Below are 22,684 nucleotides of genomic sequence, written 5' to 3' on the forward strand. Positions count from 1 at the left end.
AATTAAAAGGAGGATGATTCATAGTGTATCATTAGACTGGAACAATTAAAAGGAGGATGATTCATAGTGTATCATTAGACTGGAACAATTAAAAGGAGGATGATAGTGTATCATTAGACTGGAACAATTAAAAGGAGGATGATTCATAGTGTATCATTAGACTGGAACAATTAAAAGGAGGATGATTCATAGTGTATCATTAGACTGGAACAATTAAAAGGAGGATGATTCATAGTGTATCATTAGACTGGAACAATTAAAAGGAGGATGATTCATAGTGTATCATTAGACTGGAACAATTAAAAGGAGGATGATTCATAGTGTATCATTAGACTGGAACAATTAAAAGGAGGATGATTCATAGTGTATCATTAGACTGGAACAATTAAAAGGAGGATGATAGTGTATCATTAGACTGGAACAATTAAAAGGAGGATGATTCATAGTGTATCATTAGACTGGAACAATTAAAAGGAGGATGATTCATAGTGTATCATTAGACTGGAACAATTAAAAGGAGGATGATTCATAGTGTATCATTAGACTGGAACAATTAAAAGGAGGATGATTCATAGTGTATCATTAGACTGGAACAATTAAAAGGAGGATGATTCATAGTGTATCATTAGACTGGAACAATTAAAAGGAGGATGATTCATAGTGTATCATTTGAGTCTGAACAAGCCAGTTTTATGAAATGTTTATGCTATTAAAACCACTGCTTTTGTTCCACTGTGCAGAATGTGATCCTGGATTCTTCAAATGAAACCACAGATGATACCACTACTATAGACTACTAAAGAGGTCCTGGAGTTTTCTTCAATGACCAGACGTATTGTAAAACCCCTTAAACTGTCCCTCGAAAGAGAAGGCAAGGAATTCCACCTCACATTATTGGGCTTTCTCCCCATTGACCATAGTCATATCATGTTTATTTTCATCAGAGGTTCTTGACGACGGCCATATCTTTTAGAGAGAGCTGAAGCACTAGTGGTTATAAACTACACACTGACCTCTGTTAAATATGAGCTGTTTGAATGCGTTTCAACATCTGTCCTGGAAGCAAAGTGATACTAATGATCCAGAGTTGTGGTGACGTCCCCAAATGGCACCCTACTCCCTTTACAGTGCACTATACGGCTCTGGTCAAAAGTAATGCATTATATAGGGAATATGATTTCATTTGGGACAGACACTCTGTGCATGCCTTGTGCTGAGAGGGAAGTGGAGCCTGCCAACTCCTGCAGTTGCCTATCACTGAGAGCACTGGGCCAGAGCCGCCTGCCCCCCCCCCCAACACGTTTCCTCCTCTCCTCTCCTCTCCTCTCCTCTCCTCTCCTCTCTTCTCTTCATCTCCTCTCCTCTCCTCTTCTCTTCTCTTCTCTTCTCTTCTCTTCTCTCCTCTCCTCTCCTCTCCTCTCTTCTCTTCATCTCCTCTTCTCTTCTCTTCTCTTCTCTCCTCTCCTCTTTTCCTCTTCTCCTCCACTACTCTTATTTCCTCTCCTCTTCTCCTCCTCTCTTCTCCTCTCCTCTTCTCCTCCTCTCCTCTCTTCTCTTCTCCTCTCCTCCTTTTTTTCTCTCCCCTCACACTACAGCGCATCCAGATGTCCAGAGCTTGTGGACTTGACTGTGTCTAGCTAAATCAAACAACTACTGCATGGGAGTTTAGTCGAGCTCTCCAGTTCACTACATATTCAAATCCAATTGCTTTGTTGAGTATTTCTGTCAGTTGTGTGAATATAATATAGTCTACAGGTATATCAATTTGTTGATATTCTGTTTGAATTACGTTTTTGTCTCTTTTTGTGAATACCTGGTCACTTCTCACGTAACCAAGCCAACAATGATGTCCTTCATTTTTCTGTTTCCCCCTGACGTAACCATAACATATGATTGTCAACGTCACAAAACGTAAAGTTCTGGGGAGAGTTTTCTCTTCACTAAGAATTAAAACAGTGATGAGCATAGACAGACAAGTGAGACATTCTGCATGTTACTGGTGCTGTTGCCAAGCTAGCAACCTGTCGCTCCGTTGTTGGGAATTTGTAAGGACTTCCTTTCATCCGGCTGTAGCATGGCTCCCCGTGGGCCACTGAGGGTCCTGCCAGAACAGAGAGCTGTAGCATGGCTCCCCGTGGGCCACTGAGGGTCCTGCCAGAACAGAGAGCTGTAGCATGGCTCCCCGTGGGCCACTGAGGGTCCTGCCAGAACAGAGAGCTGTAGCATGGCTCCCCGTGGGCCACTGAGGGTCCTGCCAGAACAGAGAGCTGTAGCATGGCTCCCCGTGGGTCACTGAGGGTCCTGCCAGAACAGAGAGCTGTAGCATGGCTCCCCGTGGGCCTGCTGAGGGTCCTGCCAGAACAGAGAGCTGTAGCATGGCTCCCCGTGGGCCACTGAGGGTCCTGCCAGAACAGAGAGCTGTAGCATGGCTCCCCGTGGGCCACTGAGGGTCCTGCCAGGACAGAGAGCTGTAGCATGGCTCCCCGTGGGTCACTGAGGGTCCTGCCAGAACAGAGAGCTGTAGCATGGCTCCCCGTGGGCCACTGAGGGTCCTGCCAGAACAGAGAGCTGTAGCATGGCTCCCCGTGGGCCACTGAGGGTCCTGCCAGAACAGAGAGCTGTAGCATGGCTCCCCGTGGGCCCGCCGAGGGTCCTGCCAGAACAGAGGGCTGTAGCATGGCTCCCCGTGGGCCCGCCGAGGGTCCTGCCAGAACAGAGGGCTGTAGCATGGCTCCCCGTGGGCCCGCTGAGGGTCCTGCCAGAACAGAGAGCTGTAGCATGGCTCCCCGTGGGCCACTGAGGGTCCTGCCAGAACAGAGGGCTGTAGCATGGCTCCCCGTGGGCCACTGAGGGTCCTGCCAGAACAGAGGGCTGTAGCATGGCTACCCGTGGGTCACTGAGGGTCCTGCCAGAACAGAGGGCTGTAGCATGGCTCCCCGTGGGCCACTGAGGGTCCTGCCAGAACAGAGGGCTGTAGCATGGCTCCCCGTGGGCCACTGAGGGTCCTGCCAGAACAGAGAGCTGTAGCATGGCTCCCCGTGGGCCACTGAGGGTCCTGCCAGAACAGAGAGCTGTAGCATGGCTCCCCGTGGGCCACTGAGGGTCCTGCCAGAACAGAGGGCTGTAGCATGGCTCCCCGTGGGCCACTGAGGGTCCTGCCAGAACAGAGAGCTGTAGCATGGCTCCCCGTGGGCCACTGAGGGTCCTGCCAGAACAGAGAGCTGTAGCATGGCTCCCCGTGGGCCACTGAGGGTCCTGCCAGAACAGAGAGCTGTAGCATGGCTCCCCGTGGGCCACTGAGGGTCCTGCCAGAACAGAGGGCTGTAGCATGGCTCCCCGTGGGCCTGCTGAGGGTCCTGCCAGAACAGAGAGCTGTAGCATGGCTCCCCGTGGGCCTGCTGAGGGTCCTGCCAGAACAGAGAGCTGTAGCATGGCTCCCCGTGGGCCTGCTGTGGGTCCTGCCAGAACAGAGAGCTGTAGCATGGCTCCCCGTGGGCCACTGAGGGTCCTGCCAGAACAGAGAGCTGTAGCATGGCTCCCCGTGGGCCACTGAGGGTCCTGCCAGAACAGAGAGCTGTAGCATGGCTCCCCGTGGGCCTGCTGAGGGTCCTGCCAGAACAGAGAGCTGTAGCATGGCTCCCCGTGGGCCCGCCGAGGGTCCTGCCAGAACAGAGAGCTGTAGCATGGCTACCCGTGGGCCACTGAGGGTTCTGCCAGAACAGAGAGCTGTAGCATGGCTCCCCGTGGGCCCGCTGAGGGTCCTGCCAGAACAGAGAGCTGTAGCATGGCTCCCCGTGGGCCACTGAGGGTTCTGCCAGAACAGAGAGCTGTAGCATGGCTCCCCGTGGACCCGCTGAGGGTCCTGCCAGAACAGAGAGCTGTAGCATGGCTCCCCGTGGGCCCGCTGAGGGTCCTGCCAGAACAGAGAGCTGTAGCATGGCTCCCTGTGGGACACTGAGGGTCCTGCCAGAACAGAGAGCTGTAGCATGGCTACCCGTGGGCCACTGAGGGTTCTGCCAGAACAGAGAGCTGTAGCATGGCTCCCCGTGGGCCTGCTGAGTGTCCTGCCAGAACAGAGAGCTGTAGCATGGCTCCCTGTGGGACACTGAGGGTCCTGCCAGAACAGAGAGCTGTAGCATGGCTCCCCGTGGGCCTGCTGAGGGTCCTGCCAGAACAGAGAGCTGTAGCATGGCTCCACGTGGGCCCGCTGAGGGTCCTGCCAGAACAGAGAGCTGTAGCATGGCTCCCCGTGGGCCTGCTGAGGGTCCTGCCAGAACAGAGAGCTGTAGCATGGCTCCCTGTGGGACACTGAGGGTCCTGCCAGAACAGAGAGCTGTAGCATGGCTCCCTGTGGGCCTGCTGAGGGTCCTGCCAGAACAGAGGCCTGATTGAAAGCCACTGCAGATGGACGGAGGCTGAAGCTGTGCAACAGAGTTGGATTCATAACCTCAATTTCTTAAAATTGGAATTGCTAACTTTTCTAATACCTGGTGTGACTTGGAGCCCTGTAAGGGGCAGGATGGAAGCCATACTGCTAAGGAAGCACAGTGACTCCTGTTACAGCTGCAGTAGCAGGAGTTTTTGGAGGAAGGCTCACACAGTACTCCCATCCTCAGGATACAGAGATCCAGGTCAGGATCCAACCGAGTGGGTAGTGCAGGAGCAGATGCCTGCCTGGGGTTCTCCAGAGAACAGACGTCTAGACCGGGGGCTGGTTTCAAGTGAGAGCAATTTGTTACCTAAATCTGTTGCAAACTGCTATATCTCTTGAATCCTTTGGGATCATGAAGAATGCTGTGAGATCGATCATGAAGACTGAAATACAGAGAAAGAATAATACGACCAGTGTTCACCAAAGCAATGCTGTTTTAATCAACGTCACTAAGCTGATTTAGTCAACGTCACTAAGCTGTTTTAATCAACGTCACTAAGCTGTTTTAATCAACGTCACTAAGCTGTTTTAATCAACGTCACTAAGCTGTTTTAATCAACGTCACTAAGCTGTTTTAATCAACGTCACTAAGCTGTTTTAATCAATGTCACTAAGCTGATTTAGTCAACGTCACTAAGCTGATTTAGTCAACGTCACTAAGCTGTTTTAATCAACGTCATTAAGCTGATTTAGTCAACGTCACTAAGCTGTTTTAATCAACGTCACTAAGCTGTTTTAATCAACGTCACTAAGCTGTTTTAATCAACGTCACTAAGCTGTTTTAATCAACGTCACTAAGCTGTTTTAATCAACGTCACTAAGCTGTTTTAATCAATGTCACTAAGTTGATTTAGTCAACGTCACTAAGCTGATTTAGTCAACGTCACTAAGCTGTTTTAATCAACGTCATTAAGCTGATTTAATCAACGTCACTAAGCTGATTTAATCAACGTCACTAAGCTGATTTAATCAAAGTCACTAAGCTGTTTTAATCAATGTCACAAAGCTGATTAGTGTCAACGTCACTAAGCTGATTTAATCAACGTCACTAAGCTGTTTTAATCAACGTCACTAAGCTGATTTAATCAACGTCACTAAGCTGATTTAATCAACGTCACTAAGCTGATTTAATCAACGTCACTAAGCTGATTTAATCAACGTCAAGCAGTGGCCTACTGTAGTCAGTTAGATAGATCAGAGGCTGTTTACCGTAATAAGAGGTACTAACACTAGTGCACAGCTGTGAGCGTTTTATCCTTTTACAAGTCCAATGAAACAGGAGGCCCTTCCCATTTTACAAGGCTCCAATCTAATATACATGTTTAGCATATTCCGACATATGTGCACAAGACTTCCAATCCACCGCACCTTTGGGCCCACGGCCACTTGGCCCTGTAACCAGCTTTGCTTTGCACGTACAATTTTGGAACTGAAAAAAACTGAGCTGATATGTTTTGATTGTAAAGGAAGCATAATGCTCCTCCAGGCTAACCTGTCAGCTCCCAGTGGTTTACCACAAAGCATGAGAGGAGAGGAGGAGAGGAGAGGAGGGGAGAGGAGAGGAGGGGAGGGGAGAGGAGAGGAGAGGAGAGGAGGAGAGAGGAGAGGAGAGGAGAGGAGAGGAGAGAGGAGAGGGAGAGGAGGGAGAGGAGGAGAGGAGAGGAGAGGAGGGAGAGGAGGGAGAGGAGAGGAGAGGAGAGGAGAGGAGAGGAGAGGAGGGGAGGGGAGAGGAGAGGAGAGGAGAGGAGGGGAGGGGAGAGGAGAGGAGGGGAGGGGAGAGGAGAGGAGAGACCACATACCCTGTACTACAGCCAGTAGCATAATGCCAGGGCCCAGTGCTCTCTGTCCTCTTCAATATGGCCTGGATTTACAGACTGGAAAAATCTCTCTGTGCTGTCAATCACTGGATTTAATAAAAACAAAGTATAATTTTGCGGTCTCGCTTGCTTTCCGTCCCCTCTGAGAGTTTGAACACGAGGGAGGGTGTTTGCATGCCGAACTGTGAAAATCTATGGCTTTTATTACCCCTCCTCCACTAACGCTTAGGAAAATTGAGATCGTTGCAACAAACCCCCATCTGGTCCACATTAGCTAAACCACCTTGAGTTTTTCTAATCATCAAATGAAACGTTTGTTTATTAGAATTAGAAAAAAACTCAACAGCTCAAAGCTCCTTCTTCAATCCAGACATGGTGCCACTACTTTTTCAATGGTGTTTAAACAGATTTCCTAAAGAAAAATAGCCTTCACCCCCCACATGATACCACCTCCACTTCACTGAGCCTACAGACTGTGTTTGCTTGGCTTTGTGATGGAGTCAAACATGCGGTGGGTCAGTTGTATATTTAGCCAGCGTCTTCCTGAGCCAGCCAGGGATATTGTCTACATCCCAAATAGCACCCTATTCCCCATGTAGTGCACTATTTTTTTGCCAGGGCCCCATCCTATTCCCTGTGTAGTGCAGTACCTATAGGGCTCTGGTCAAAAGTAGTGCAGGGGAATAGTGTGCCATTTTGGACGCAGACATTGAGAGGTGTGAGGAGGAAGGGAACATTATAGACAGAGTGGTCTGCTTATATTGTCCCCTACATCTAATGGAGGTTTGAGCTTGATGTATTTCTTCATGGTCCTTTGAATGATGCTCTATTTGTAATGTTTCTGAATGAATAGATGAAGGGAAGACAGAATGTAAATGAGTTGTGATATGGGACCAATAGGGGCATGATAACTGCAATTATAAACTGGGTGGTTTGAGCCCTGAATGCTGATTGGCTGACAGCCGTGGTATATCAGACCAAATATCACACCCCTTCTGGCCTTATTGCTTAAGTATAGTGTAAACATTTTGTTAAACTCATTTGTAGGTATGCCTACTATCCACCAAATGACTATTTATTGATATCAGGGTCAGTATGATCATTTCAAAAGCTCATATTCCTACCCCAGGGTTCATAACACTGATATTTGACATTTTTCAATGACATGTCAAAGAAAAATAGTATTTCTGAAATACACTGTGTACTAGGTTTAAATCAATGAAAATATATTCTAACCTCATTCTTGGTATTTGGCATTCCCACAAAACCCAGGTATGCACCACAACAGACCAAAATGTCATAGGAAACATTGGCATTAATATAAGACAAATGCCACACATTCAGAGAACAGGAATGATCCCAATATCGCCGGAGGTGCCTATTACCCAAAACCCAGGTCCAGGTTTCACGTCTCTCTCTGCCCAGACATATTAGGCCTGTCTGTGAACTGTCAAACACAGGGGCCAATGACTAATCGAAGAGCACTGCCGTCCTGTGCTTCGTTTCAAGCCAAAGCGCCTTCGAAAAGCAGAGAGAGAGAGCGAGAGAGACCATTTCTACTCTGACAAATCTACTCAGGACTTGGCCAGCTGGGGTGTGTACTCTTGTGATTTCCCCTTGAACCCCCACATTCCCGTTTTCTCTCCTACAGCTACTGAATAAAACTCTAAGACTAAGAGGTCTGGGGAGAAGGTGAGGAGGAGGGGAGAAGGGATGAAGAGGAGGAGGGAGGAGGAGGGGTGAGGAGGAGGGGGGATAAGTAGGAGGAGGGGTGAGGAGGAGGAGAAAGAGGAGAGGTGAGGAAGACGGGTGAGGAAGCAGGCTTCCTTCAGAAGCCCAGACAGCCTTTTCATATCCCTCAATGTGTCTTCATTCATTTAACCTTCACCTGGTAAAGTCATTGGAGAGAGAAACGTCTTCCTCCCCAAGAGACCTGACTACAGACACATGTTCTCTTTCAGTCTACAGCAAAGGAAACATCTGTTTATTCCAGACACACAGGCTGATTCCATGCTTGGTGCTGTAGTTGTAGACAGGTTGTGTTAAGAACCAGAAGAGGTTCAGATGTAACTCTATCCAGTGCCCACAGGTAGGAGGGGAAAGTGGGGGAGGACCAAAGCACTAGACACCAGCCCCAATACTAACGACATTACAGTGACCACAGACAGCTATGAGCTGAAACCTAACCACACACAGTTTAAGAATAGGGATTGGATAGGATAAATCTTCATCAGGTTCAGAATGAGATTTATAAATACATTAAATGAACACATTAAAATCAGCTGACAAATCACCACATTTGACTGCAAGATTTTTCTTGTCATTCTGTATTTGTAACTGCCTACATGGATTGCTACACAGCACACACTACACACACATACAGTCCAATAAGTGATGAGATCTACACAGCACACACTACACACACATACAGTCCAATAGGTGACGAGATCTACACAGCACACACTACACACACATACAGTCCAATAGGTGACGAGATCTACACAGCACACACTACATTTACATTTACATTTAAGTCATTTAGCAGACGCTCTAATCCAGAGCGACTTACAAATTGGTGAATTCACCTTCTGACATCCAGTGGAACAGCCACTTTACAATAGTGCATCTAAATCATTAAGGGGGGGGGTGGTGAGAAGGATTACTTATCCTATCCTAGGTATTCCTTGAAGAGGTGGGGTTTCAGGTGTCTCCGGAAGGTGGTGATTGACTCCGCTGTCCTGGCGTCGTGAGGGAGTTTGTTCCACCATTGGGGGGCCAGAGCAGCGAACAGTTTTGACTGGGCTGAGCGGGAACTGTACTTCCTCAATGGTAGGGAGGCGAGCAGGCCAGAGGTGGATGAACGCAGTGTCCTTGTTTGGGTGTAGGGCCTGATCAGAGCCTGGAGGTACTGCGGTGCCGTTCCCCTCACAGCTCCGTAGGCAAGCACCATGGTCTTGTAGCGGATGCGAGCTTCAACTGGAAGCCAGTGGAGAGAGCGGAGGAGCGGGGTGACGTGAGAGAACTTGGGAAGGTTGAACACCAGACGGGCTGCGGCGTTCTGGATGAGTTGTAGGGGTTTAATGGCACAGGCAGGGAGCCCAGCCAACAGCGAGTTGCAGTAATCCAGACGGGAGATGACAAGTGCCTGGATTAGGACCTGCACCGCTTCCTGTGTGAGGCAGGGTCGTACTCTGCGGATGTTGTAGAGCATGAACCTACAGGAACGGGCCACCGCCATGATGTTGGTTGAGAACGACAGGGTGTTGTCCAGGATCACGCCAAGGTTCTTAGCGCTCTGGGAGGAGGACACAATGGAGTTGTCAACCGTGATGGCGAGATCATGGAACGGGCAGTCCTTCCCCGGGAGGAAGAGCAGCTCCGTCTTGCCGAGGTTCAGCTTGAGGTGGTGATCCGTCATCCACACTGATATGTCTGCCAGACATGCAGAGATGCGATTCGCCACCTGGTCATCAGAAGGGGAAAGGAGAAGATTAATTGTGTGTCGTCTGCATAGCAATGATAGGAGAGACCATGTGAGGTTATGACAGAGCCAAGTGACTTGGTGTATAGCGAGAATAGGAGAGGGCCTAGAACAGAGCCCTGGGGGACACCAGTGGTGAGAGCGCGTGGCGAGGAGACAGATTCTCGCCACGCCACCTGGTAGGAGCGACCTGTCAGGTAGGACGCAATCCAAGCGTGGGCCGCGCCGGAGATGCCCAACTCGGAGAGGGTGGAGAGGAGGATCTGATGGTTCACAGTATCGAAGGCAGCCGATAGGTCTAGAAGGATGAGAGCAGAGGAGAGAGAGTTAGCTTTAGCAGTGCGGAGCGCCTCCGTGATGCAGAGAAGAGCAGTCTCAGTTGAGTGACTAGTCTTGAAACCTGACTGATTTGGATCAAGAAGGTCATTCTGAGAGAGATAGCGGGAGAGCTGGCCAAGGACGGCACGTTCAAGAGTTTTGGAGAGAAAAGAAAGAAGGGATACTGGTCTGTAGTTGATGACATCGGAGGGATCGAGTGTAGGTTTTTTCAGAAGGGGTGCAACTCTCGCTCTCTTGAAGACGGAAGGGACGTAGCCAGCGGTCAGGGATGAGTTGATGAGCGAGGTGAGGTAAGGGAGAAGGTCCCCGGAAATGGTCTGGAGGAGAGAGGAGGGGATAGGGTCGAGCGGGCAGGTTGTTGGGCGGCCGGCCGTCACAAGAAGCGAGATTTCATCTGGAGAGAGAGGGGAGAAAGAGGTCAGAGCACAGGGTAGGGCAGTGTGAGCAGAACCAGCGGTGTCGTTTGACTTAGCAAACGAGGATCGGATGTCGTCGACCTTCTTTTCAAAATGGTTGACGAAGTCATCTGCAGAGAGGGAGGAGGGGGGGAGGGGGAGGAGGATTCAGGAGGGAGGAGAAGGTGGCAAAGAGCTTCCTAGGGTTAGAGGCAGATGCTTGGAATTTAGAGTGGTAGAAAGTGGCTTTAGCAGCAGAGACAGAGGAGGAAAATGTAGAGAGGAGGGAGTGAAAGGATGCCAGGTCCGCAGGAGGCGAGTTTTCCTCCATTTCCGCTCGGCTGCCCGGAGCTCTGTTCTGTGAGCTCGCAATGAGTCATCGAGCCACGGAGCGGGAGGGGAGGACCGAGCCGGCCTGGAGGATAGGGGACATAGAGAGTCAAAGGATGCAGAAAGGGAAGAGAGGAGGGTTGAGGAGGCAGAGTCAGGAGAAAGGTTGGAGAAGGTATGAGCAGAGGGAAGAGATGATAGGATGGAAGAGGAAAGAGTAGCGGGGGAGAGAGAGCGAAGGTTGGGACGGCGCGATACCATCCGAGTAGGGGCAGTGTGGGAAGTGTTGGATGAGAGCGAGAGGGAAAAGGATACAAGGTAGTGGTCGGAGACTTGGAGGGGAGTTGCAGTGAGGTTAGTGGAAGAACAGCATCTAGTAAAGATGAGGTCGAGCGTATTGCCTGCCTTGTGAGTAGGGGGAAGGTGAGAGGGTGAGGTCAAAGAGGAGAGGAGTGGAAAGAAGGAGGCAGAGAGGAATGAGTCAAAGGTAGACGTGGGGAGGTTAAAGTCGCCCAGGACTGTGAGAGGTGAGCCGTCCTCAGGAAAGGAGCTTATCAAGGCATCAAGCTCATTGATGAACTCTCCGAGGGAACCTGGAGGGCGATAAATGATAAGAATGTTAAGCTTGAAAGGGCTGGTAACTGTGACAGCATGGAATTCAAAGGAGGCGATAGATAGATGGGTAAGGGGAGAGAGAGAGAATGACCACTTGGGAGAGATGAGGATCCCGGTGCCACCACCCCGCTGACCAGAAGCTCTCGGGGTGTGCGAGAACACGTGGGCGGACGAAGAGAGAGCAGTAGGAGTAGCAGTGTTATCTGTGGTGATCCATGTTTCCGTCAGTGCCAGGAAGTCGAGGGACTGGAGGGAGGCATAGGCTGAGATGAACTCTGCCTTGTTGGCCGCAGATCGGCAGTTCCAGAGGCTACCGGAGACCAGGAACTCCACGTGGGTCGTGCGCGCTGGGACCACCAGATTAGGGTGGCCGCGGCCACGCGGTGTGGAGCGTTTGTATGGTCTGTGCAGAGAGGAGAGAACAGGGATAGATAGACACATAGTTAACAGGGTACAGAAGAGGCTACGCTAATGCAAAGGAGATTGGAATGACAAGTGGACTCCACGTCTCGAATGTTCAGAAAGTTAAGCTTACGTAGCAAGAATCTTATTGACTAAAATGATTGAAATGATACAGTACTGCTGGAGTAGGCTAGCTGGTAGTGGCTGCGATGTTGACACTACACTAATCAAGTCGTTCCGTCGAGTGTAATAGTTTCTACAGTGCTGCTATTCGGGGCTAGCTGGCTAGCTAGCAAGGTTGATTGCGTTCCGTTACTTTAAAAGAACGACAATAGCTGGCTGGCTAACCTAGAAAATCGCTCTAGGCTACACAATTGTCTTAGATACAAAGACGGCTATGTAGCTAGCTAGCTACGATCAAACAAAACAAACCGTTGTACTGTAATAGTTACTACAGTGCTGCTATTCGGGGGCTAGCTGGCTAGCTACGTTAGAAGAACGACAATAGCTGGCCAGCTAACCTAGAAAATCGCTCTAGGCTACACAATTGTCTTAGATACAAAGACGGCTATGTAGCTGGCTAGCTACGATCAAACAAACGTTAAGGACGACAAATAGCTGGCTAGCTAACCTCGGTAAATTAAGATAATCACTCTAAGTCTACACACTCTAAACTGCACAATTATCTTGGATACGAAGACAACTATGTAGCTAGCTGACACTACGCTGACACTACGCTAATCGAGTCGTTCAGTAGAGTGTAATAGTTTCTACAGTGCTAGTGGACAGTGGATGTTAGCTAGCTGCTTAGCTAGCTGCTGGGCAGATACGTTAGGACGACGAAATACGATAATTATGCAATTGTCGTTGATACAAAGACGGCTATGTAGCTGGCTAAGAAGAAATTGCTAAGATTAGACAAATCAAACCGTTGTACTATAACGAAATGTAATGAAAAGTTATACTACCTGCGGACCGAAGTGTAGATGCGACCGCTCGCTCCAACCACTACACACACATACAGTCCCCAATAGGTGACGAGATCTACACAGCACACACTACACACACATACAGTCCAATAGGTGACGAGATCTACACAGCACACACTACACACACATACAGTCCAATAGGTGACGAGATCTACACAGCACACACTACTCACACATACAGTCCAATAGGTGACGAGATCTACACAGCACACACTACACACACATACAGTCCAATAGGTGATGAGATCTACACAGCACACACTACACACACATACAGTCCAATAGGTGACGAGATCTACACAGCACACACTACACACACATACAGACCAATAGGTGACGAGATCTACACAGCACACACTACACACACATACAGTCCAATAGGTGACGAGATCTACACAGCACACACTACACACACATACAGTCCAATAGGTGACGAGATCTACACAGCACACACTACACACACATACAGTCCAATAGGTGACGAGATCTACACAGCACACACATACAGTCCAATAGGTGACGAGATCTACACAGCACACACTACACACACATACAGTCCAATAGGTGACGAGATCTACACAGCGCACACTACACACACATACAGTCCAATAGGTGACGAGATCTACACAGCGCACACTACACACACATACAGTCCAATAGGTGACGAGATCTACACAGCTCACACTACACACACATACAGTCCAATAGGTGACGAGATCTACACAGCACACACTACACACACATACAGTCCAATAGGTGACGAGATCTACACAGCACACACTACACACACATACAGTCCAATAGGTGACGAGATCTACACAGCACACACTACACACACATACAGTCCAATAGGTGACGAGATCTACACAGCACACACTACACACACATACAGTCCAATAGGTGACGAGATCTACACAGCACACACTACACACACATACAGTCCAATAGGTGACGAGATCTACACAGCACACACATACAGTCCAATAGGTGACGAGATCTACACAGCACACACTACACACACATACAGTCCAATAGGTGACGAGATCTACACAGCGCACACTACACACACATACAGTCCAATAGGTGACGAGATCTACACAGCACACACTACACACACATACAGTCCAATAGGTGACGAGATCTACACAGCACACACTACACACACATACAGTCCAATAGGTGACGAGATCTACACAGCACACACTACACACACATACAGTCCAATAGGTGACGAGATCTACACAGCACACACTACACACACATACAGTCCAATAGGTGACGAGATCTACACAGCACACACTACACACACATACAGTCCAATAGGTGACGAGATCTACACAGCACACACTACACACACATACAGTCCAATAGGTGACGAGATCTACACAGCACACACTGCACACACATACAGTCCAATAGGTGACGAGATCTACACAGCACACACATACAGTCCAATAGGTGACGGGATCTACACAGCACACACTACACACACATACAGTCCAATAGGTGACGAGATCTACACAGCGCACACTACACACACATACAGTCCAATAGGTGACGAGATCTACACAGCACACACTACACACACATACAGTCCAATAGGTGACGAGATCTACACAGCACACACTACACACACATACAGTCCAATAGGTGACGAGATCTACACAGCACACACTACACACATACAGTCCAATAGGTGACGAGATCTACACAGCACACACTACACACACATACAGTCCAATAGGTGACGAGATCTACACAGCACACACTGCACACACATACAGTCCAATTGGTGACGAGATCTACACAGCACACACATACAGTCCAATAGGTGACGAGATCTACACAGCACACACTACACACACATACAGTCCAATAGGTGACGAGATCTACACAGCGCACACTACACACACATACAGTCCAATAGGTGACGAGATCTACACAGCACACACTACACACACATACAGTCCAATAGGTGACGAGATCTACACAGCACACACTACACACACATACAGTCCAATAGGTGACGAGATCTACACAGCACACACTACACACACATACAGTCCAATAGGTGACGAGATCTACACAGCACACACTACACACACATACAGTCCAATAGGTGACGAGATCTACACAGCACACACTACACACACATACAGTCCAATAGGTGACGAGATCTACACAGCACACACTACACACACATACAGTCCAATAGGTGACGAGATCTACACAGCACACACTACACACACATACAGTCCAATAGGTGATGAGATCTACACAGCACACACTACACACACATACAGTCCAATAGGTGACGAGATCTACACAGCACACACTACACACACATACAGTCCAATAGGTGACGAGATCTACACAGCACACACTACACACACATACAGTCCAATAGGTGACGAGAAATACACAGCACACACTGCACACACATACAGTCCAATAGGTGACGAGATCTACACAGCACACACTGCACACACATACAGTCCAATTGGTGACGAGATCTACACAGCACACACATACAGTCCAATAGGTGACGAGATCTACACAGCACACACTACACACACATACAGTCCAATAGGTGACGAGATCTACACAGCGCACACTACACACACATACAGTCCAATAGGTGACGAGATCTACACAGCACACACTACACACACATACAGTCCAATAGGTGACGAGATCTACACAGCACACACTACACACACATACAGTCCAATAGGTGACGAGATCTACACAGCACACACTACACACCCATACAGTCCAATAGGTGACGAGATCTACACAGCACACACTACACACACATACAGTCCAATAGGTGACGAGATCTACACAGCACACACTACACACACATACAGTCCAATGGGTGACGAGATCTACACAGCACACACTACACACACATACAGTCCAATAGGTGACGAGATCTACACAGCACACACTACACACACATACAGTCCAATAGGTGACGAGATCTACACAGCACACACTACACACACATACAGTCCAATAGGTGACGAGATCTACACAGCACACACTGCACACACATACAGTCCAATTGGTGACGAGATCTACACAGCACACACATACAGTCCAATAGGTGACGAGATCTACACAGCACACACTACACACACATACAGTCCAATAGGTGACGAGATCTACACAGCGCACACTACACACACATACAGTCCAATAGGTGACGAGATCTACACAGCACACACTACACACACATACAGTCCAATAGGTGACGAGATCTACACAGCACACACTACACACACATACAGTCCAATAGGTGACGAGATCTACACAGCACACACTACACACACATACAGTCCAATAGGTGACGAGATCTACACAGCACACACTACACACACATACAGTCCAATAGGTGACGAGATCTACACAGCACACACTACACACACATACAGTCCAATAGGTGACGAGATCTACACAGCACACACTACACACACATACAGTCCAATAGGTGACGAGATCTACACAGCACACACTACACACACATACAGTCCAATAGGTGATGAGATCTACACAGCACACACTACACACACATACAGTCCAATAGGTGACGAGATCTACACAGCACACACTACACACACATACAGTCCAATAGGTGACGAGATCTACACAGCACACACTACACACACATACAGTCCAATAGGTGACGAGAAATACACAGCACACACTGCACACACATACAGTCCAATAGGTGACGAGATCTACACAGCACACACTGCACACACATACAGTCCAATTGGTGACGAGATCTACACAGCACACACATACAGTCCAATAGGTGACGAGATCTACACAGCACACACTACACACACATACAGTCCAATAGGTGACGAGATCTACACAGCGCACACTACACACACATACAGTCCAATAGGTGACGAGATCTACACAGCACACACTACACACACATACAGTCCAATAGGTGACGAGATCTACACAGCACACACTACACACACATACAGTCCAATAGGTGACGAGATCTACACAGCACACACTACACACCCATACAGTCCAATAGGTGACGAGATCTACACAGCACACACTACACACACATACAGTCCAATAGGTGACGAGATCTACACAGCACACACTACACACACATACAGTCCAATGGGTGACGAGATCTACACAGCACACACTACACACACATACAGTCCAATAGGTGACGAGATCTACACAGCACACACTGCACACACATACAGTCCAATAGGTGACGAGATCTACACAGCACACACATACAGTCCAATAGGTGACGAGATCTACACAGCATACACTACACACACATACAGTTCAATAGGTGACGAGATCTACACAGCGCACACTACACACACATACAGTCCAATAGGTGACGAGATCTACACAGCACACACTACACACACATACAGTCCAATAGGTGACGAGATCTACACAGCACACACTACACACACATACAGTCCAATAGGTGACGAGATCTACACAGCACACACTACACACACATACAGTCCAATAGGTGACGAGATCTACACAGCACACACTACACACACATACAGTCCAATAGGTGACGAGATCTACACAGCACACACTACACACACATACAGTCCAATAGGTGACGAGATCTACACAGCACACACTGCACACACATACAGTCCAATAGGTGACGAGATCTACACAGCACACACTGCACACACATACAGTCAAATAGGTGACGAGATCTACACAGCACACACTGCACACACATACAGTCCAATAGGTGACGAGATCTACACAGCACACACTACACACACATACAGTTCAATAGGTGACGAGATCTACACAGCGCACACTACACACACATACAGTCCAATAGGTGACGAGATCTAAACAGCGCACACTACACACACATACAGTCCAATAGGTGACGAGATCTACACAACATTAGACTGGCACATGTTTATTTATTGAACCTTTACTTAACTAGACAAGTCAATTAAGAACTAATTCTTATTTACAATGACAGTCTACCCCGACCAAACCCGGGCGACACTTGGCCAACTGTACGCCTCCCTATGTGACTCCCAATCACGGCCGGATGTGACACAGCCTGGATACGAACCAGGGACTGTAGTGATGCCTCTTGCACTGAGATGCAGTGTCTTGGACCGCTGCGTCACTCAAGAGCCCACATCAGTCAAGTCAGCTTCATAATATGTTCCCTTCAATATATTCTAAATGATTTCAACATGTTTCCAAGCCAAAGAAAACAGCCAGAAACCAATTAGGATGGCTGCCATTCAAGGTGGCATAGCCTGGCAAATGATCCCAACCACAGTTAAGCATGGTTCAAGGGTTTTCAATAAACTCATTCCCTCTCGTCTGGTTTAATTTAAAATGTTTAACATTCAACAACGCAAAATGGGATGCTTTGGCGACTGCATTTTGATTAGCTGTTACTTAGCTCTACACCAGAACTGTCCAGTTGTTCACTAAATCAACTAACTCCTTATTACGGTCATTACAGCAGAGGCTGAAAGACTCAATCTGTCACCTCTCAGGAATAGGATTGCAACATTTCCCAAAATTCCCTGGTTTTCAAGAAATCCCGGTTGGAAGATTCCCGGAATCAATAGAGGGAATAAGCAGGAAGTCTAATATTTTGGGGAAAGTTACTGTAATTTTGGAACCCTACAGCAGAGGCTGAAAGACAAAATCAGTAACATCTCAGGAAAGTCACCTCTCATCCAGGAAGGAGGACCATTTTGTCCTCCTACAAAAGGGTAATTGGTGCATTCATTTTGGGACATTTAATGAATGATATCTACCCATTATATTTTTGTATAAACTGCAGATTTCCCCTTTAAGGAGTGACTTTGAAATCGATTTTAAACTGCAGCCACAAATGGCTTCAAAGGAATTATAGTACATTAATAGCTCAAATCCTAATGTATTCTTAATCCAGACGTAATAATGGTAGAAACAGATGGATTGACCAGATTGTGTGAGAACAGCCAAAGCCTGATCTTGCATAGTTCCACTGGACATTGAGAACAAGAGTGCTACCCATTACCTGACCACAACCACCAGGAAAATGAAGTGTGTCCGTACGTGGTCAAGTAGGGGGAGCTTTTCCCCTGTGGCAAAACCTTACCCATGTTCAATACAATCAGTCCATTGATGTTTCCTTGTCTTCTTGGGTCTATTGAATACTAAGACCGTGAGGTCTGGATAAATCCAGACACACAAATGTATGTGTGTTACAAACGAAGCCTGGAGGGCAGACACGGTGCAGTCCTGTCTTCCACCCAGCAGAGCAGTCGGCCCAGGGACACCAGTTCCCCCTGTCTGTTAACCCTCCTCTGACCACAACACTACCGGACAGAATCTACGGTCCAAGTCCACCCATTTTGTGTTAAAGCCATATTGTGTAATAACCAATGGCAATAACCCATAAACCAAATATCTATGTTAACCTCTGTTTAACTTGTTAAGAGAAGGAGCAGCCTGACCTTTCATCTTAGCAGTTTAAGTAGTATGACATGATGCATGGAGGAGAGCCTCCTGTCTGGCCCACTAATGACTGCCTCAGCAGAGGAGAAATCAGACCCGGCAGCGGCTCACAGAGGAACTCAACTGTCAGACACCATCACTTCTCCCATTTAGCACTGGGTTGTAATTCATCCTTCCCAACAACCCGACGACTCAGTTTGGATTTGTTTAGTCTGCCTGTTCAGGTCCTGTCTGAACAATACAAGTGGGATATGTTCATTTAGTTAAGTTTGTGTTTGTTGAGGTCTCTCTCTCTCTCTCTACTTGTGTGTGTGTGTGTGTGTGTGTGCGTGTGCGTGTGCGTGTGTGTGTGTGTGTGTGTGTGTGTGTGTGTGTGTGTGATTTTACATTGATTGTCATGTAAAATCAGTTTCATAAGAGAGATAAAGAGATGTCGTACTGTTTAGGACTTAGGAGAAATCCATTCCGCTCACTCATTCCCCAAGATGCTGTCCTCTAGATGAGGGGATGGGATATTTCTGTCTAAACATTTGTCTAAGGATTCTTCTTCCTCTCCATAAACCCCAGAGCAGCTCACCATTTGGGACTTCTCTGTCCAGGCACCACCCTGTTCCTGGCAGGTTCCAGGTTCTAAGACAGCAGATAGAAGAGCTAGCTTCCTGTGCAGACTGCTTTTTACAGAAACAGAGTTTAATGAGCATCAGAGCCAGTACATGGAGGTCTGGAAAGGAACACTGAGAATGTAATAGTGGAGGATCTCCGTGGTTGGTATCCACCACAAAATGAAGCCATATTGGAGTGTCACTTCAGATTCCAACTTGTGGTGTGTTTACTATATAAGTAAACAGTGACTACTCTTACAGCTGGAATCCTTATTGGTGAAACAACCAGGTCCGTTTGGGATATTACAACAACATAGAGGTTACTGGAAACAACCAGGTCCGTTTGGGATATTACAACAACATAGAGGTTACTGGAAACAACTAGGTCCGTTTGGGATATTACAACAACATAGAGGTTACTGGAAACAACTAGGTCCGTTTGGGATATTACAACAACATAGAAGTTACTGGAAACAACCAGGTCCGTTTGGGATATTACAACAACATAGAAGTTACTGGAAACAACCAGGTCCGTTTGGGATATTACAACAACATAGAGGTTACTGGAAACAACCAGGTCCGTTTGGGATATTACAACAACATAGAGGTTACTGGAAACAACCAGGTCCGTTTGGGATATTACAACAACATAGAAGTTACTGGAAACAACTAGGTCCGTTTGGGATATTACAACAACATAGAAGTTACTGGAAACAACCAGGTCCGTTTGGGATATTACAACAACATAGAGGTTACTGGAAACAACCAGGTCCGTTTGGGATATTACAACAACATAGAAGTTACTGGAAACAACCAGGTCCGTTTGGGATATTACAACAACATAGAAGTTACTGGAAACAACTAGGTCCGTTTGGGATATTACAACAACATAGAAGTTACTGGAAACAACCAGGTCCGTTTGGGATATTACAACAACATAGAGGTTACTGGAAACAACCAGGTCCGTTTGGGATATTACAACAACATAGAAGTTACTGGAAACAACCAGGTCCGTTTGGGATATTACAACAACATAGAAGTTACTGGAAACAACCAGGTCCGTTTGGGATATTACAACAACATAGAGGTTACTGGAAACAACCAGGTCCGTTTGGGATATTACAACAACATAGAGGTTACTGGAAACAACCAGGTCCGTTTGGGATATTACAACAACATAGAAGTTACTGGAAACAACCAGGTCCGTTTGGGATATTACAACAACATAGAGGTTACTGGAAACAACCAGGTCCGTTTGGGATATTACAACAACATAGAGGTTACTGGAAACAACTAGGTCCGTTTGGGATATTACAACAACATAGAAGTTACTGGAAACAACCAGGTCCGTTTGGGATATTACAACAACATAGGAGTTACTGGAAACAACCAGGTCCGTTTGGGATATTACAACAACATAGAGGTTACTGGAAACAACTAGGTCCGTTTGGGATATTACAACAACATAGAAGTTACTGGAAACAACCAGGTCCGTTTGGGATATTACAACAACATAGAAGTTACTGGAAACAACCAGGTCCGTTTGGGATATTACAACAACATAGAAGTTACTGGAAACAACCAGGTCCATGTGGGATATTACAACAACATAGAGGTTACTGGAAACAACCAGGTCCGTTTGGGATATTACAACAACATAGAGGTTACTGGAAACAACCAGGTCCGTTTGGGATATTACAACAACATAGAGGTTACTGGAAACAACCAGGTCTGTGTGGGATATTACAACAACATAGAAGTTACTGGAAACAACTAGGTCCGTTTGGGATATTACAACAACATAGAAGTTACTGGAAACAACCAGGTCCGTTTGGGATATTACAACAACATAGAGGTTACTGGAAACAACCAGGTTCGTTTGGGATATTACAACAACATAGAAGTTACTGGAAACAACCAGGTCCGTGTGGGATATTACAACAACATAGAAGTTACTGGAAACAACCAGGTCCGTGTGGGATATTACAACAACATAGAAGTTACTGGAAACAACCAGGTCCGTTTGGGATATTACAACAACATAGAAGTTACTGGAAACAACCAGGTCCGTTTGGGATATTACAACAACATAGAAGTTACTGGAAACAACCAGGTCCGTGTGGGATATTACAACAACATAGAAGTTACTGGAAACAACCAACACAGTTTTTCCCCCTCAGACATTGCAGGTGCGATAGAAAAGCACAATATGTACTGCAGTTGTTTTTATTATGATGATCCTCAGCTGGGAAACAAAAACAATAACAACGGTGTTTGGGCGGCCAGTGGCGATGTTTCCACCTACTGGGGATTCCAGCTGTAAGGTCCAGTGAATTTACCTTCTACCAATCGTGACACAAGACTATGGTAGTCTGCTAAGCTAAAGCCTAGACATCAGCTCAGGGAGCTACCACAAGTCCTCAAGTCTCAGACAAGGTAACTCATCACACGAGGGTCACAAGCTCATCATGTATGTATATTTTGTAATCAGCTGCTCCTCATTCTGTGCCACTGGTTTTGCTCAGCACAGCAGTTGATGTTGAAGCTGTGCCTCAGGCCATGTACATGTGTTACTGCCTGTGTGCAAACAGCAAGGCTGATGTGTCAGGGCAGTCACCCCATGTCAACTCCAACACATGGGAGACATCACTATAAAACACTGTTGGATGAGAGAAGCGTTTATGTCTGGAAAATTGCTGCCGCAGCAAGAAGGTAACAGTGACATGTTCTGTCAACATATTTTTCTTCCGTTGTTGAATCACTGACATATTATATTTT

Source organism: Oncorhynchus masou, unplaced genomic scaffold (assembly GCF_036934945.1).
Source record: "Oncorhynchus masou masou isolate Uvic2021 unplaced genomic scaffold, UVic_Omas_1.1 unplaced_scaffold_2401, whole genome shotgun sequence".
NCBI classification, from domain to species: domain Eukaryota; kingdom Metazoa; phylum Chordata; class Actinopteri; order Salmoniformes; family Salmonidae; genus Oncorhynchus; species Oncorhynchus masou.